This window comes from Euphorbia lathyris, chromosome 10, assembly GCF_963576675.1.
Source record: "Euphorbia lathyris chromosome 10, ddEupLath1.1, whole genome shotgun sequence".
Taxonomy (NCBI): Eukaryota; Viridiplantae; Streptophyta; class Magnoliopsida; order Malpighiales; family Euphorbiaceae; genus Euphorbia; species Euphorbia lathyris.
The window spans coordinates 10,720,149-10,738,237 of NC_088919.1; the positions used below are offsets into that span (position 1 = coordinate 10,720,149).

The following is an 18,089-nucleotide window of genomic DNA, read 5'->3' on the forward strand; positions in this document are numbered from 1 at the left end:
CGCGATTTTAAGTATGTAAAACAAATTAACTTTCTAGTTTGTACATATTTATCGCGTTTTTATAGATTTAGGAACTTAATCATGACATTTTAAGCAGATTTAGGGGGTTAATGAGACACCATGTAAGTTCAGAAGGTCAATCAAGCTTTTTAAACAAGTTTAGGAGACACGGGATGTATTAAGCCTATATGTAGCAAAATATTAGGATTTCATCAACCTTACAATTCCAGATAAAATTTGATATCTTATTTATTATCCTTTATAAATAATTGGTAGCTAGCTAGCTTCCGAGTAGCGACGAACAATCATAAATTCATAGGTGATTATAAGGGTGTTTGTTTCAGCTTTTCAGATAAGCGTTAATCGTTTCACTCCAAACCGCATAAAATATATCGTTTGGTTAGATTTATATAATTGCATCGTTTAACATTTTCTCTAAAAACTGCAGTGTTTTGAAGCTTTTCACAAAAAGCTCTCTTTTTTAGAGTTTTTCATAAACAGATGTTTGTACTTATTTGTTATTGAAAAAATTATATTTCTTATTTCCACAAAATGTTTCTTCTTTAACATTATTTCTATTTCTATAACATAATTACCGAAAGAACAAGATTTTATTGCGTTCAATATTTTTTTTATTTTTTTAATTTAGATTATTTTTATTAATTTGTGTAATACATTTTTTATTTTATAATTTATTTGTTGATTAATTTAAAACATGTATTTTAAATACTAACAGAGTTCAATATTTTTAACAAACACTAATAATTAAACAACAAACAACTTACTGTATTCGCAAACAACTAACAGTAACAGCAACAACTATTAGCTAACATGTGAACCAAACAGGCTCTACAATACACAACCATGATTAAATGAGTGTTCTTTATTCGGATACTTGATAGAAATTAAAGTTGCATCAATCTTTAAAGTGCTGCCAGTAGAGGTTCCTGGAGAAGATCTTCGGCTCCGATAGAATTGTTGTGATTTTCAAACATTTGGGGTCCATTATAGTGCAACAATCCCATATCAGGTCTAACTTGTGCAACCGTGGACACAATCCTAGGTGTAAAATCTTCATTTTGCAATTGAACCTGGAGTTCTAAATCTTCCATCTGGTCCGGCGAGCTGAACTTGTTCCGATACCGCATCCCACGAATTCTGATAGCTAATAACCACAACTCTTGGTCTAAACGCATTATTAACATTAGCTTCAATACCTCTCTGGAGAACTCTGAATCTGGCAGTCTCTGAAACAACTTGTATAAGAACTAAAACACTTTCACGAATATTGGTGGTCAACACACCATTAAATAGTCGGAGATGATTGATTGCAGTCCTAATCGGAGTTGAAATTCCTAATAGAATTCTCGTTCTATCTCCTAAATTCGTATAATGAGTATCAAGTCCTTGCACTCTCACTTTGGTTGTTCCGTCAAAAAGTCCACTATTTGGAGCTTCAATATTCGCCGGAGAATCTCTGAAGAAGTAAGAGTGAGTAACATTGGCTCGGTAGCCAATAAAATAAGCATTCTCCATATTTAATGCCATTGTGATTGTTTCACTGGAATTTGCGCCAGTCAACTGAACCAAAAGATACCGATTCTGGTTTGTAATGGTGGAGGGTCTCCGAGTTACTAGAATATCGTGGCTTGTAATTCCACTTGATAATTCTCGTGGGAGAGAGGTAATGAATAATTGGTAACTACCGACACTGGAAGCGTTCGTCGTGTACCGAATAGTCGTGAAACTAGAAGCCATTGCAATACTGAAACATAACCATGTTGTAAACACAATCCAAGTTTTCATCTTTTCAACTCAGTGGTTCTCAAATTTTCTTCTCCTGTGAAAATTTATAACAACAGAAAATTAGTAACAAATTTAAATTAACCCTTATTCCTAATATTAAACTTCTATTTATTTATTTTCTAAAAAAATCCACATAAATAAACTCAACGTTGAATATAATATTGGTTTAATTTAAAATAAAACCTTATGGTTTGACTTTTTTGGATCGGTACTTTGGTAAAATTTTATTTTTCTAATTGATAACGACTTTAAAATTAAAGTTTTTAAGAATTAAAATTGTTTAGTATCAGATTTACTATGAAATCACATTTTTTATTTTTCAAAATCATCATTTTTAGAATTTTCTCTCACTAAACATTAACTTTCTCTCGTAAAAAAGCAACACTTAAATGATTCCAAACCTAAAATGTTGAAAAATTAAAATTGCTTAAAATATTATTTAATTCTTAAAAATTCTCATTTTGAAATCATTATCAGCCAAATTTAGAAAAATAAAATTTTTACCAACCATAAATACTAACCTGTAAATAATATGAAACTACAGAGTTTTATTTGAAATCAAGTAATACTATTAATTAATAATTAAGTAAGTATATCTCTATAACAGAGATCGAATCTTATGGGTTCAAAACTCAACCCTTTAATATTTTATTAAACAAAAAATATAATACTATTAGCTCAAAAAAAATATAATACTATTAATTTCTTTCAAAGCAATTGAATATATATATATATATATATAATGGTATGCAAAAAAAACAAAAAGATAAGTTTAATTAATTTCAAAAAAAACCTTCCTGATTTCACGTTTTTACAGATCAGTATCTATAATTTTTTTTGTTACAAAATAAACCATGTGGTTGGCATCCATTAGCCATTTTGAGTTGACTTTGCAAATTTGACCGATAATACTTCAAAATGAAATTTTTGAAGAATTAAAGTTGTTTAGTATCATATTTATTACGAAACCATATTTTTTATTTTTCAAAATCATCATTTTTGGAATTTTCACACTCTAAATATTAACTTTCTCTCTCGTAAAAAAACAAGATCTATATGATATCAAACCTAAAAAGTTGAAGAATTAAAGTTGTTTAAAATATAATTTAATTTAAAAAAAAAATCATTTTGAGGTCGTTATCTGCCAACTTTGGTAAAGTCAATCCAAACTAGCTAACGATTCTAACTACATAGTTTGTTTTGTAACAAAAATACCATAAATACTGACCTGCAAAAACGTGAAACCACATAAAATTTTATTTAAAATTAACCCTAAACGTAACCAAATATTATAGAACTTTTTAATCAATAAATATTAAATGGAAATAAACCTTAAAATATGAAAGAAAGAAGAGAGAGATTTTGATGTACTTACAGAATTAGGAAGTGAGGAAAGAGATGATTTTTAGAGTTCGATATCTATTCCTTTTATAGAGGAAAATAATGCTACCTACTTTGTCTCATATTCATTTCTTAATTGTTTAAGGATAAGGATAAACACTAAATTTAAGGGTTACAAATTTAAGAGTTTATAAAAACTCCTTTCAAATTCATCGAACGTAAGTGGAATTAGTAACACTCTATTAAATGAATTTTGTAACGAAAAATAAAAGATTGAAATTTAGGGAGTGTCCGTTTGTTTTTAATTTTTTAAGTCAAACATGAGACAAAAAAATGTTTGGTAAAAATTCGAAACAGATGCTTTTTACAGAAAAATCAATTAATATCTGCTATTTATCAGTAAAAGCAAATAGCTAACAGTAGCAGCAAACAGCAAACATGAGCATGTGAAACAAACAGACCCTAAATCTATATAATGCTTGGGAAAGCGTATTTGCAAAAATTGTTTTAAAGTGATAAAGCAAGACACAAGTAAAGCTAATCCCAAAGAAAATAAGGCCAAAAAAAAACATAATCAAGCTATTCAACTTTACTGTTAAAAAATGAAGTTTAGTGGTCACAATATTAAAATGGATAAAGTTTAGTAGCAATGGGTGTAATTTATCCGAACTTTACATGTTTTAATGATCAAGTTTCTGACCAATTATTTTTCAATATTGAGCTTTTGATCATTGATTTTGTTATGGATTCGGCCCTTATTGAACTTTATTGTCGAGTTTGGATGGCACGTCTTGTAAGGGCGATTCGACATATTGATGTCGACAAATAAAAATACGAGTTTCTCGACTAAACAAGATAGAAAGTAAAAAGTAAAAGAAATTATAGAAATCAATTTTCAGTAGGTTCTTCCAAGCTCAGTCTTCTCCTCTCCCATTTCGCGATTTGCAGCATCAGAATCGTCAAATCGATCTTTTCCCTTAATACCAAAATCCATTTCCAGGAGGTTCTTCCAAGTTCGATTTCCAACTTGGAAGAACCTACTAGAAATCAATTTCTATCCATAACGAAATCAACCATTAATAGCTCAATATGGAAAAATAATTAATCATGGATTTAATCCATAAAACATGTAAATTACAACGGCTTAATTGGCCCTATTCAATAGATGGTACTGTCTATAGTATATAGATTAAATGTATATATTGATAGTTACACCATAAAATGGCTTAATACATTAAAAGCTCTCTGTTCAAAAAGTTTGATCCGCCTCCTGAATTTACACCATAAAATGGCTTAATTAGCCACCTGAATTTGTTTAAAGTAACTTATTTGCCTCCTTAACTTGCTTATAATAATCCATTTGCCATTGAACTTATTTAAAGTGATATATACTGCAATTTGTCTAAATTTGTAAAAAAAATATCAAAACTTAAAAAATATGACATTTTGTACATTTTTATGATTCGAAGTCTTTAAAATAAATTAACCTTCTATTTTGTACATTTTACAAGATTTTTATAGATTTAGGGACATAATCGTGACATTTTAAGTAAGCTTATGGGACTAATATGACAACCTGTAAGTTCAGAGGTCAATCAAGTTTATTTAACAAGTTCAGAAAACTGTCAGAAAGCTTTCTTCTCTGCTGAAAGAGGCGAGGTCTCGATCATTTACAAGTCAGCCCCATAAAACCCTTGATATTTAAATCCACAACTAATAGTTGTATTATCTAATTATTAACATTTTTAAGCCCCGTAGGTACCTTATCCGTTAGAAACAACACACAAATAAAAAATATTATAAATTTAATAAATCATCCATCTAACAATTAAACAAATTGAACAAATTGAATATTAATCAATACGAATAAACTAACTTACTGGTATCACTAAATGGTTGAAAAACAAAAGGTATGGGTCCAAATCTCACATCTTACATCTAAAAAAAATATTTTTTAATATATAAAAGAGTTCTGGCGGGTAACGAGTAACTGTACCCTGGGGGTATTTCCATACCCGTCCTATTACCCTAACGGGTAATGCTTTTGATCTCATACACATCTCATACCTTTTTATTCAGAATACGGGTAGTCCAATTAAAATTGGATAGTGCCGGTTTACTCTCCCTAATAGCGAAGGAAAAGGGCTGGGCCAGAATTCAACCAAACCAGACTCTTACTCACGGATATAGTATTCGTTATCATTCCTAGTTTGGACCACAAATTATTCAAATATTTATAGCAAATTTGATTTAATATTAATAAATACAGGAATTATGCAATTTGGTAATAATGGCCCCTTTGTCATTATCCAAATAGTTTATTCTCTTATTGTAGATTTTACAAAAATAAACTTTAAGAATTGGTAGATTTACAAAACAGTCAATGTGGTTTGAAAATTTGTAAATAGAAGTTCGTATTTTATAACTTTTATAGTTAAAAGATATGTGAGTCATTTTTTCAACTAAATAATACTTGTGGTTTAGTTAATATGCAAAGTTAGACCTTGAGTTTTGGATAATTTGTAAAGTCGATCTTTTAATTTGCTCCAAATTGCTCCATTTTGAAATAAATACTCACGATAATAATTTCTAAAGAAATGATTAAGTTTGTAAGCTGGAAAAAAATACAGACTCTTATTTGTAAACTTTTAAACCATGTAAATTATCTTTACAAATCGGTCAAACCATAAAATTTATTTTTATATTTTTTTTTATTTATGCTTTATCTGTAACAAAAAAAATAAATAAAGAAACTATGTTTTATCCATGTGATTAATAGGAGAAAATACAATATATATGGTTTAATATATCAAAAGTCTGTTGAACTTGTCAAAAAGGTTAATTGGCCCCTAAATTTATATGATATTTAATTAGTTTCCTCAATTTGCTTAAAATAACCTACTAGCCACCTAAGTTTGTTTAAAGTAACATATTGCCCTTTGAACTTGCTTACTGTAATCCATTTGCCCCTTGAATTTGTTTAAAGTGATATATATTCCAATTTGTCTAAATTTATTAAAAAAAATCAAAACTTAAAAAATAAAGATCTAATTTGCGATTTTAAATATGTAAAACAAATTAACTTTCTAGTTTGTACATATTTATCGCGTTTTTATAGATTTAGGAACTTAATCATGACATTTTAAGCAGATTTAGGGGGTTAATGAGACACCATGTAAGTTCAGAAGGTCAATCAAGCTTTTTAAACAAGTTTAGGAGACAACGGATGTATTAAGCCTATATATAGCAAAATATTAGGATTTCATCAACCTTACAATTCCACATAAAATTTGATATCTTATTTATTATCCTTTATAAATAATTGGTAGCTAGCTAGCTTCCGAGTAGCGACGAACAATCATAAATTCATAGGTGATTATTAGGGTGTTTGTTTCAGCTTTTCAGATAAGCGTTAATCGTTTCACTCCAAACCGCATAAAATATATCGTTTGTTTAGATTTATATAATTGCATCGTTTAACATTTTCTCTAAAAACTGCAGTGTTTTGGAGCTTTTCACGAAAAGCTCTTTTTTAGAGCTTTTCATAAACAAATGTTTGTACTTATTTGTTATTGAAAAAATTATATTTCTTATTTCCACAAAATCTTTAATATTATTTCTATTTCTATAATATAATTACCGAAAGGACAAGATTTTATTGCGTTCAATATTTTTTTTTAATTTAGATTATTTTTATTAATTTGTGTAATACATTTTTTATTTTATAATTTATTTGTTGATTAATTTAAAACATGTATTTTAAATACTAACAGAGTTCGATATTTTTAACAAACACTAATAATTAAACAACAAACAACTTACTGTATTCGCAAACAACTAACAGTAACAGCAACAACTATTAGCTAACAGATGAACCAAACAGGCTCTACAATACACATCCATGATTAAATGAGTGTCCTTTATTCGGATACTTGATAGAAATTAAAGTTGCATCAATCTTTAAAGTGCTGCCAGTAGCGGTTCCTGGAGAAGATCTTCGGCTCCGATAGAATTGTTGTGATTTTCAAACATTTGGGGTCCATTATAGTGCAACAATCCCATATCAGGTCTAACTTGTGCAACCGAGGACACAATCCTAGGTGTAAAATCTTCATTTTGCAATTGAACCGGAGTTCTAAATCTTCCATCTGCTCCGGCGAGCTGAACTTGTTCCGATACCGCATCCCACGAATTCTGATAGCTAATAACAACACCTCCTGGTCTAAACGCATCATTAACATTACCCTCAATCCCTCTCTGAAGAACTCTAAATCTCGCGGTCTCTGAAACAACTTGTATAAGAACTAAAACACTTTCACGAATATTGGTGGTCACAACACCATTAAATAGTCGGAGATTATTGATGCAGTCCTAATCGGAGTTGAAATTCCTAATGGAATTCTCGTTCTATCTCCTAAATTCGTATAATGAGTATCAAGTCCTTGCACTCTCACTTTCGTTGTTCCGTCATAATGTCCACTATTTGGTGCTTCAACATTCGGTGGAGAATCTCTGAAGAAGAAAGAGCGACGAGCATCGGCTAGGTAGCCAATAAAATAAGCATTCTCCATATTTAATGCCATTGTGATTGTTTCACCGGAATTTGCGCCAGTCAACTGAACCAAAAGATACCGATTCTGGTTTGTAATGGTGGAGGGTCTCCGAGTTACTAGAATATCGTGGCTTGTAATTCCACTTGATAATTCTCGTCGGAGAGAGGTAATGAATAATTGGAAACTACCGACACTGGCACTGTTCGTCGTGTACCGAATAGTCGTGAAACTAGAAGCCATTGCAATAATGAAACATAACCATGTTGTAAACACAATCCAAGTTTTCATCATTTCAACTCAGTGGTTCTCAAATTTTCTTCTCCTATGAAGATTTATAACAACAGAAAATTAGTAACAAATTTAAATTAACCCTTATTCCTAATAATATTAAACTTCTATTTATTTATTTTCTAAAAAAAATCCACATAAATAAACTCAACGTTGAATATAATATTGGTTTAATTCAAAATCAAACCTTATGGTTTGACTTGTTCGGATCGGTATTTTGGTAAAATTTTATTTTTCTAAATTTGAATTGGAACTCTCTATCTTAAACCATTTACAACTCTTTTCTTTTTTTTTTGCTATCTTTGTTTCTGCCATTTTCTTTTCCCCAAGCTCAAGAACACTCAGAATCAAGCCCTCAGTCTGTCAAGCATGGGTATGCAATCTATTTTTCTTCTTTATTTCTTTCTTTTTGATTTTTTTTTTGCTTTTATGAGAAAATAGATTGAATTGGAATAAAAACATAAGAATTTTAGAATTATTACATGGAGATGGAATTGTATTGCTGAAATTTGCATCTGTCTGTCACAGCTGCGAACTCGTATTCTGACACCATTCGCGCTGATTCTCGCCTAGGCATAACCTTTGGCTTGCAGGAGGTAATTTTCATAATTTCATGATCATGTATTTGAAGGTAGTATCCCTAGGGTTTGATTGATTTTGTCTGTACTTCGTTTTCAGGATATTGTCCTTACCATCAGCCCTGTTGCTATGAATAGCTCACCTTTGCCCCCTTATCCCATGAGTAGCGCTACCGAATTGGCCCTCCATAGGGAAACTTATCAATTTCCTGCGAATAGGAAAGGTCTGGTATTCCCTCGTTGCTACACTGGGTGGAATGATCTTGTGGATCGCTTAGAACTGAGGTATGCAAGTGTTTGGGATCAGGTTGGCATCAGGAATTTCGTTCGTTTAACTCGTCATGAAATTACTCCTTGTGTGAACGTGCTTGAAGGAGTTTTGAATTTTTGGTCACCATTATGCAATTCAATGATTCTCCCGCTGGGTCCGATGTCTATCACTTTACTTGATGTGGTTGCTTTGACGGGGTTGCCTATCATTGGAGAGGAAGTCCCAAGTTGTATAGATACCCATGCATTCCCTGGAGTGCAAGCCATCTTATCTAAAGAGGCTGGGACGTATGCCAAAATAATTAAGAAGAAATTGGATAAGGCGGAGTTGGATGATGAGGATCATGTGCATTTCCTGTGGATGATGCTTAGCAATTACATTTTTGAGCCGTTGGGTCTTAGGCCTACCGCTGAAATATTGATTATTGCTAAGGCTTTGGCTTCAGGCCGTCGTTTAGCTCTTGGTACTATGTTGTTAGCCTCGACCTTCCACCGTCTAGCTCTTACAGTTGAGGGCAGACCATTTGTAAAACCTCGGGGTGGCTTGTGGTTATTACAACTGTGGGTCTTCATCTACTTCCCTCATTTGGCTACTGTTTCATCAGTGGGGGTTTCGGATCATCTTGGTGTAGACCTTTGCTACAACTCTTCGAGTTTGGCTGTTGGTGTGGTCGTGAGATTTCTTCGTACTTTAGTGCCATCTCCTCACAATAAGCTGTTTCTCTTTTGGAATAAGAGTAATTCATGTCTACCATCCTGGACGCTTTCTTACTTGTCTGCTGCCCCCCATGAAGGTACTGAGTGGTGGATGACGGTGTGTGCAACACGTCGGTTACACCATGGGGTGAACCGAACTAGAACCTCAAGGTCATCGAATCCTGGTCTGACTTTGTATGCACCTTGCCTTTGGGCACGTCAATTAGGATTTTTCCAAGCTATTCCAGGGCCACTCCCATTTCCTACCTCTTCTCAGCGGCACGGAGCTAGTGACGAAGATATATCCGCTGCGGTTCTGGACGCGGGATATGATCAGGGACCACTTTTGCTTGGGTCGGATCGACCTTCGTTTGATGCTTGGTGGGATACCATTTTTCAGCAGTGCGTTCCACCCGTTGGTAAGCTTTTTTTTTTATTTTGTATGTATATTTTGTATACATATATACTTATTCATTTTGTTTTTTTTTTTTTTTTTTTTTAGATTCGAGCGGTAGCTCGGGGAAGGATAACAATCTGACTCTTCTGGTTCCGAATGCTCTTGAGACAAACGAAAAAGGCAAAGGCAAAGCAATCATGTTGGATGGGGAAGGGCAGGTACCTACCACGGCAGGCCCTTCGGTGAGACCAGGTGAGAGGATTGATTCTGACGAAGACCTGTACTTTGGTTTTGAGGATGGAGCGTTGGGTCAACTAGGGGCACGTTGGAACGTGACTTCTTCGATTAGAACCCTATCTCTTGATGATAGCTCAGCTGAGGTGGACATGACTCCATTGCAACTTCCAGCACGAACACATCTTCCTTCTGCCTCTTCTTTAAATCGATTGATTGCTGCACCATTGTCTCAGGTTTGTAAGATTTGTGACTCCATGATTTTATGAACTATATGTGGGATGCTTGAGTCATATTGATTGCTTGAAATGTCCTTTGTGAAAATGACAGGAATCAGCTCTAGTGTGTCCTCCATTGGTTCCTGTTGGCCTTAAGGCTGATAATCCTTTTGCTGGTTTGGATTTTTCATTTCTGAAAGGACCGCCTAACACCGTAGCTGACTCATCCCTGCCTATCGACGATTCTTTGAGTGATGCTCGTGCCAATCTCAGTAAGCTTGTCGCCTCTCCTCTTGACTCTTGGACTCTGACTCGTGTTGAAAGAGCTATGATTGATTTTGACCTCATGATGGGTGTGTGTGTTCATCCCTTCAAGACTGAGCCGTTAAAATCCGCCAAGAACCACGTATTATTTTGCTATCAGTCCTATGTTACTGAGAAAAACGTGGCAGCAGGTCTCGCAGCTCGAGTTAGATCGAATATGGCAGAGTTAGAGACCTACAGCAAGAAGTTTAATGCTTTGGTTGATGCTGAAGAAGCGGATCGGCAACGGTTAGTCAAAATTGCAGCTGTAGAGGAGCGGCTTGCGGCATTGGAGAAGGAGGTGGCTGAGGCTCGAGCGTTTAAGGAGGATATGGTTAGAGCTAGCTCCGGGTTTAGGGCTTGTTTCCCGCGGATGGAGGAAGAGCTGGGACGTGAGAAAGATCGATTGGCCAATCATTACGATGAAATGTTGGCATGGCACCGGCAGAGTGAGCAACACAAAGAGGCTTCCTCCAAACTTTGCGAATCTTGGGCAAAATACCCGAAGCCTGACTTTTGTTTGTTTCCGTGAGGCATGTTCATGGGTTGCCCGTACTTTCCATCTTTGTTTTGATTCTTTCATTCATTTGTGTAGAACGAATGGGAATTGTTTTGTGAGTTGATTGCCATTTGAACATTTGCTAAGTCCTCCATATATTCTTTTTTGGTTATGGCATATTTATTCTTTTATTGACGACCCTTTATAGTACTTGAAAAGACAATGTACGAATGACCAGTAAAATTGTAAATGCCCAGAAAAAGAGTGCTTACGCCCTGCGTGTACCTGGTCACGCCCCGCGTATTCATGTTCCTGGCTCTGGTGTGTATCGTCGTTGATGACTACGCGTGGCGTCTTTGGTGTTACGCCCCGCGTAGTCGAGCCCCTGGAGTGTATCTTCTATATATGTCTTCGTACACGTCCTGCGTGTTTGGCATACGCCCCGCGTATAGGAGTACACGCCCCACGTATGCATGCTCCTGGATCTGTTTTTGATACATGATTGGTTTACGCCGCGCGTGAAGTAAGTACGCCCCGCGTATTTGTGTTCCTGACCCTGAAGCGTCTTATTGATGCGTTTCACGCGTGGCGTCTTTGGTGTCACGCCTTGCGTAGGGAGGTACGTCCCGCGTAGTTTCGAATATGCCCCGCGTATTGGTGCTTCTGAACTTGAAATGTTTTATCGGTGTATTTCACGCGTGGCATCTTTGGTGTCACGCCCCGCGTAATCGAGCCTCTTCTATGTCTTGCGGGCTGGTTGCTACATCAATTACGTCCCACATACTTTGGAAATATTTCTTCAAGTATTTGCCGTTGATGTATCTCCTGTGTGGTTCTCCGCCCAAGCTCTTTAACCAATACGCATTCCCGGGAAGCACTTTGTGGATTTGGAATGGTCCTTCCCAGTTGGGCGACCACTTTCCAAGCTCACGGTCTTTCGTCCCAATTGGTAGTGTCGCTACCGGATTTTTCAGGCACGAACGCCGGAAGCTAAATCGGTTAATAGTTTTTCCTAATTAAAACCATTTTTTAGAGTCGCCACCAATCAGAATTAAGGCGTGATTGGACACCGAAAATGATTGAATTTCTACGGATAAGGGGGTCTACGAAATCGAGTTTTTAGGTTCGTTTGTCGGTTACATGTAGGGAAGAAAAACTTGATTAATCACCCTACCCCGTCCAAATATTGGTACTAAAAGATGTGATGTTTGTGTTAAATTGTTTGTTATGCTTTGAATTGTTGATATAAACGAGACACTCGTGTATTTTAAGGTTATTGGGTTTAGGTTGGACTTAATTTAAAATTACATATATAACATACACGTAATCGTATTTAGCGAATTAAAAATCTAATTTCACCATAATATATCACATATACCATAAGTAAAATATGAATTTTAATAAGGAATACTTTAAATGTATTATTAAATTCAAATGACATTTTTATATCGATTCGAATTAATTTGGTTAATTTTATTGATTCGAGATAACACCTCGAATTGATTATTATTTTTTGAATCACGTATATTACATACACGTGATCATATTTTAAATTACGTATAATTATGGACATACTATTTAATATATAACTTAAATCAAAGTAATAAGATAAATTGTATTAATTAGAGCTAAATGATAGAAAAAGTTGAGTTGGTGAAAATTAAAATGTAAACAATGGAAGTAAATAAATCACTCTATCTAATGAAGATGAAATCAAATTCTGAGTTAATTATAACTAAGGCCATAGTTGACTACACATACATATTAACTTAACTTAATTGGTATCTTACTAATTTGTTTATGAAAAGTAAAGTTTAATTAAAAAAGGATACATGCAGGTGGACTTAATTGAACTTAGTCTAAACAAGTAGGGACCTAATTAAAATAATAACAGGTAGAATTTACAAACAAGCAAAACGTGAGGGGGTAAGGTGTAATTTGGAGGGGGCCAAATCGAAGCAAATAAAACGAAAGGAGTCAAATTTATGAACTAAATAAACAGGGAAGGGCGAAATGTAATTAGGAGGGGTCAAATTAAAATATACAGGGATCTGATCTTAGCAATTGGAATGATGGGGCCAAATTCTCAAATTAATAGAATGAGAAAGGAGTAATGTGGGATTTGTAGGGGTAATTTCGGAATGTAAAATAATAGGGTATATATTTGGATTTTTAGGGCTTTTACCTCATTTGTGCAGCAACCTTCGTTTATCTTCTTACTCTTCTCTTCCAAAACCGAAACCAGAGCTCCCATGGCTTCCGGCGATTCTTTGCCCCGGCCACCTCTCTTCTTCTGGTTTCTTTCTCCTTTTCTTCCTCTCGATATTTGAAGACAGACCTTGCGGCAGCCGATGGCATCTTCTCGACCTCCGCCTGCTCCTGTTCGTCATTCCGATCTGCGCCTCGTCGCGGTGCCGTCTCCAGTTATACGGTGAGGATCCTGCTTCACATCTTCTATCTGTCGTTTGAATCGTGACAGAGGTAAGCTTCTTCCTCTTGTTTCCGTTTGGCTCGCCTGATCTTGGTTTATTTTATCGGGTTATTATCACTTGTTTCTTCCTAATTCATTTTCTGATTTTTGCTGTTTTCTCTGTTAACATTTTCATTTTTTGTGCTCTGTTTTCTAATCTTAGCATAGAATAGACTGATGGATGATTTTGGTTCCAAAATTGACAGGTTCTTAGAGTTTTTGTTGTGTGAAAGGTAGCCATAGACAGAGATCAAGCTTGCTTTTGCTTCTGTATTCGCTGGAACAATAGAAGCTTCCCTTTTTTGTTTGATTTTTTTTGCTGGTGTATGATTCATTTTTTGATGGTATTGATTCATTTTTTACAGGAGGGTGGAGTTCGATGAGGACATAAAGGGTGTAAAAGGGAACTTTAAGAGAGAAAAGACGGGTTTTGCTCTGTTTTGTTTACAGAACTCCTCTTGAAAACCAGATCCTGGTTGAAGACAGCTTAAGAAGAAAAGAGGAAAAACTAAGAAGGAGAGCAAAACCAGAACCTGACTTAAGAAGAAGAAAATGGTGAAAGATGGACATAAAGAATAGAGAAAAAGGAAATCACTGTCTTCTCCTCAAAACCAGAACCTGCCCTTGAGAGGAAGACAGAACTCCAAACCAGAACCTGGCTTGAAAGAGAGAAATAAAAGAAGAAGAGGAATTAAAGATGATGAAGAAGAAAAGATTACGTAAGAAGAAAACAAAAACAGAACTCAAACTGAAAACCAGATCTTGAAGAAAATATTAAGAAGAAGAAAAGGATGAAGATGGAGGAGATAAGACAGGTTAAGAAGAAAATGTGAAGAAGGAGAAGAAAACAAAGATTATAAAAAGGGAAGAACTCAAACCTGGCTGAAGTTGAGGTTGAAGAAGCAAGACGTGAAGGAAGTTGAAGATGGAGGACCCTGCTTGCCCTGTCTGTTTTGGGTCTCTATTTATAGAGAAAACAATAGAACTTGTTGGATAAGTAGTAACTGTATTTTTTGTATTTTTGTGGTATTTGAGTTTGTATTGTTTTTTTTAGTATTATTTGGTTGTTAAGTAGTAACTGTATTTTTTGTATTTTTGTGGTATTTGAGTTTGTATTGTTTTTTTTAGTATTATTTGGTTGTTGTATTTCAGAATTCATGTGAGCCTTTGACCCTTATAATTTTCTAAGTTATTTAATAAGACATTATGTTTATTCATTAAGTGTTCATCATATAAACATTTAGTATATGAGTTTTATTTTGTCTTTAATTACTTAACCAAGAGTTTACAACTAAAAATTGATTACTATCTTATATCTTATAACATGATTATACATGTTTATATTTTTACTATAACTCTATCAATAAAATAAAACATTATTTCATTCATATTTAATCAAAGAAATAACATTCCTTTAATTAATAATGAACATTCTAATCAATCGATTTAATTTTTATAACATAAACATTTAACCGATTATAGGGATTATATACATAATTTCAGTTTCTTTTCGCAAATATCAGTTTATTAAGTAACTATTTACAATAAAAATATTTACGAAATAAATTGGTTTAGAAATATAAAATTACAAAAAAATGAGAAATTACCCCGGACAAAATGGGTATCTACAGGTAGGATTAACTTCCACACTAGTTCGCCTTCTCTGAAGCTTTTCTTTTTGACTTTCCTGTTGTACACATCTTCCACTTTCTTCTTTTGGATTATCATACAATCGAGCGCTTTCTGCCTTTCGTAGTCCAAATCTTCTAGTTCCATGGTCATGGCTTGTACGTAATTGTCTGGCTCCAGGTCATTCTGACGCATTACTCGTAATGAAGGCACGATGACTTCTAATGGTATTACTACATCATGACCAAATTTTAGAAAAAATGGACTAACTCCGGTCGCTCGTGTCTTAGACGTTCGCATGGCCCACAGTATTTCTGAGAGAACTTTGTGCCATTCTCTAGGATTGTCTTCTAGCATCTTTTCCAAGATTTGGATCAGGATCTTTTTGGACGCCTCAGCTTGACCATTCGCTTGTGCATAAAATGGGGTAGAGTGAATCAACTTAATCCCGTACTCTTCTACGAACTCGTTCATATCTTCGCCTGTGAACATGGTCCCCTGATCTGTGGTGATGGATTCTAGGATTCCGAATCTATGAATCAAGTTCTCTTTGATGAACCGTATCACTTGTGTTTGGCCGACTTGTTTCATTGGTGCTGCTTCCACCCATTTGGAAAAGTAATCTGTGGCAACTATGATGAAACAATGACATTTTGATGAAGCTGGGAATATTTTCCCTATTAGATCAATAGCCCACCCTCTAAATGGCCACGGCTTCACTACTGAGTGTAATTCTTTTGACGGGACTCGTTGGATTTGGCCATACATTTGACACTTTTTGCAACCCTTCGCATATGTGATGCAATCGTGCAGGATCGTTGGCCAGAAGTATCCGTGGCGATTGATAAGCCATCGCATTCTCCTTCCGGATTGGTGCGCTCCGCATATGCCTTCATGGACTTGCTTCATGACTTCCATTGCTTTTGGGAAGCCGAGACATTTGAGTAGCATTCCATCGTAGCTCTTGCGGTATAAATCACCTGCCATCAACATGTAATTTCGAGATTGAATGCTCAATGAATATTTTACTTTTTTGGATGGGTCGTTGAGGTAGTCGGTAAAGGGTTTCCTCCAATCCTGAGCTAAGTTGATGTCGATGTCGAACGATTCAAACTGGACACCTCTGTCTGCCACGGATGGATGACCTTGTCTTCTAATGATGACGACCTTGTACGCTGTTTCTTTGGAGATCTTCATTCCAGAAGCGATTTGGGCTAACTCGTCGGCTTCCCAATTGTCATTTCTTGGAATATGCTCCAAACTGACCTCATCAAACATTTCCAAAAGTTGAATTGCAAACGCGAAATAAGGAAGCAAGGATAAACTTGAGCATTTATATTCTCCTGTTAGGTGCCGTATGACCAACTGTGAATCGCCGAAAATTTTGACCTCTTTCGCTCCTAGGTCTCTCAAGATTTCTAAGCCGATGATTAGAGCTTCATACTCAGCCTGGTTGTTCGTGCACTCAAAATCCAAGTTTACCGCTAATATTGTCTTAGTTCCGGATGGGGCTGTGATGATTACTCCTGCTCCGTTGGAACTGTCTGTGCTTGAACCATCGAATTTCAACTGCCACGGTTCTTTGTACGTGAGATAAATTGGCAGTTCTGCTTCTTCGGGATATTGAAAGTTGGTTGGGTGGTCGGCCACAAAATCTGCAATTGCTTTCCCTTTTATCGAGGATTGCGGGAGGTATACCAAAGTGAACTCGGCCAATGCTAGTGACCATTTTCCTATTCTTCCTGAGAGGATAGGCTGGTTTAGCATGTATTTGATCAAGTCGGTGCTAGCGATCACGTAAACCCTCGCTTTGAGTAAGTAATGCCTCAACTTTGTGCAAGCGAAGTAAATGGCCAAACATGTCTTCTCGACTGGGCTGTATCTCGTCTCCGCCGATAGCAAGGTTCGACTTAGATAGTAGATGGCTTGTTCATGACGGTTTGCATTGTCTTGGGCAAGCAAGCATCCAATTGACTCGTCGGTCGCTGATATATAGAGCTTGAGTGGAGTATCCTCCCTTGGTGGCATCAACACAGGTGGGTTACTCAAGTAGGTTTTGATCTCTTCGAATGCCGTTTGATGCTTGTCGTCCCACTTGAAGCTTTCTTCGTCTTTGAGTCTTAACAGATCTGAGAATGCACTGGACTTTCCAGCCAAGTTGGATATGAATCGTCTCAAGTAGTTTACTTGGCCCAAGAACCGTTGCAACTCCTTCTTGTTCTTCGGAGGTTGAGCTTCTTTGATTGCTTTCGCCTTATTGTCGTCAATCTCGATCCCTCTTTGATGGACCAAAAATCCGAGGAAGTTTCCTGCTTTGACCCCGAAGGCGCACTTTAGAGGATTGAGTTTCAAATTGTATTTACGCATCCGCTCGAAACTCTTCCTTAAATGGCCGACGTGTTCTGTTTCTCGCTTGGATTTGATAACGATGTCGTCTACGTATACTTCCATGGAGGTACCGAGTAAATCATGAAAGATGGCATTCATTGCTCTTTGGTATGTGGCGCCGGCATTCTTTAAGCCGAATGGCATGACGACCCATTCAAACGTGCCGATTGACCCTGGGCATCGAAACGCAGTTTTTACAATGTCTTCTTCGGCAATGGGGATTTGGTTATACCCCGCATAGCAATCACAAAGAGATATTAATTCATTTTTGGACACAGCGTCTACTAGCATATCGGCGATAGGCATCACGTAGATGTCTTTTGGCGTAGCTAGATTTAGATCGCGGAAATCTACGCATACGCGTAACTTACCGTTCTTTTTTACTACGGGTACGACGTTCGATAGCCACACCGCGTATT

At 35.7% G+C, this 18,089-nt stretch overlaps 1 long non-coding RNA gene across 1 annotated transcript; it reads left to right on the forward strand.

Moving 5' to 3' along the window:
- Nucleotides 1-13,316: 13,316 nt before the first annotated feature.
- Nucleotides 13,317-14,807, forward strand: LOC136207959 (uncharacterized). Its single transcript, XR_010676981.1, has 2 exons — nucleotides 13,317-13,664; nucleotides 14,019-14,807. It is a non-coding gene; the product is annotated as an uncharacterized lncRNA (long non-coding RNA).
- Nucleotides 14,808-18,089: the final 3,282 nt, after the last annotated feature.